The sequence below is a fragment of the Octopus bimaculoides genome, chromosome 6 (assembly GCF_001194135.2).
Source record: "Octopus bimaculoides isolate UCB-OBI-ISO-001 chromosome 6, ASM119413v2, whole genome shotgun sequence".
NCBI classification, from domain to species: Eukaryota; Metazoa; Mollusca; class Cephalopoda; order Octopoda; family Octopodidae; genus Octopus; species Octopus bimaculoides.
Genome location: NC_068986.1, coordinates 54,484,441 through 54,485,508, shown reverse-complemented (window position 1 = coordinate 54,485,508; position 1,068 = coordinate 54,484,441). Strand labels below are relative to the sequence as shown.

General features: G+C 44.6%; 1 protein-coding gene across 1 annotated transcript in view; it reads left to right on the top strand.

Moving 5' to 3' along the window:
• LOC106883771 (visual system homeobox 2-like) overlaps window positions 1-1,068 on the top strand; it is a 308,537-nt gene that overhangs the window by 62,202 nt on the left and 245,267 nt on the right. The window lies entirely within an intron of this gene.

Sequence of the window (1,068 nt, the reverse complement as noted above, 5' to 3'; positions counted from 1 at the left end):
GTGTCGGTAATGGTATTGGTGGTGGTGGTGGTGGTGGTGGTAATGGTGGTGGTGGTGGTGGTGGTAATGGTGGTGGTGGTGGTGGTAGTAATGGTGGTAGTGGTGGTGGTGGTGGTGACACTGGTAATTGTGGCATTAACGTGCTGGTTATCGTGATGTTAGGGGCTGTAGTAATGACGGTAGTGTTGCTGCTGCTGTTGCTGCTGCTAATGTTCGTGCTGTCAATGGTGGAGGTAGTTAATTGTGATGGTGAATTGTATAGCAACGATGCATCTCGGGACTCCATAATTCACGATATCAAGATTTCATGTAACAACATTCTGGTACGCAAATCAATAATTAAGGAATGCTTGATTTTGTTAATCATCTTCACTAGACCGAGAATCAAAGAAAACGAACTATAGGGGGCTAGTTAAGTATTGCCAGTCATAACCCGCCAGCGAGTTTCGTCTGACAACACGTGCATTCTTTTGTTGATTGTTTAAGGTATATACGAGGGGTGCTGATAAGCTCCTGGCTTTGGTTAAAAGAAAATACAGGAGGATCAGTTAATTATGGTCTTACTCACCACATTCCCCTTTCAGATTATTGCAGCGGTTCTTCAGTTCTTCTAAGCTCTGTAAAAGAACTTGGAAAGTTTGTCCTCCAACCAGGCCTTTCGCAATACCCTTAAAGGTTGGAACTTTTCAGCATTTACTCGGATGTATAGGCGAGTTGTGAAGGGGCGTGCCTTAGTGGTTAGTGTTTTGAATTCACGATTGCAAAATTGTGTTTCGATTCTCGTAACGAGTGGTGTATTGTGTTATTGTGCAAAACGCTTCATTTCACGTTGCTCCTCTCAGCTGTAAATGGGTAACTCTGTGACAGACCGGCGTCCTGTCCATAGGGAATGCTGTGATTTCGATCACTTATACGCTTTGGAAAACGGCTAACTAGCCCCATGAGTCCGGGTACTTGAGACAGTAATGATAGTCACAGGCAAGCATAGATACACTGTAAAGCCTTCCTGACTTTGATCCAGCAGAACATCGATAATGTAACAGTTGAAGAGAGAGTGGCTGGGGGGGG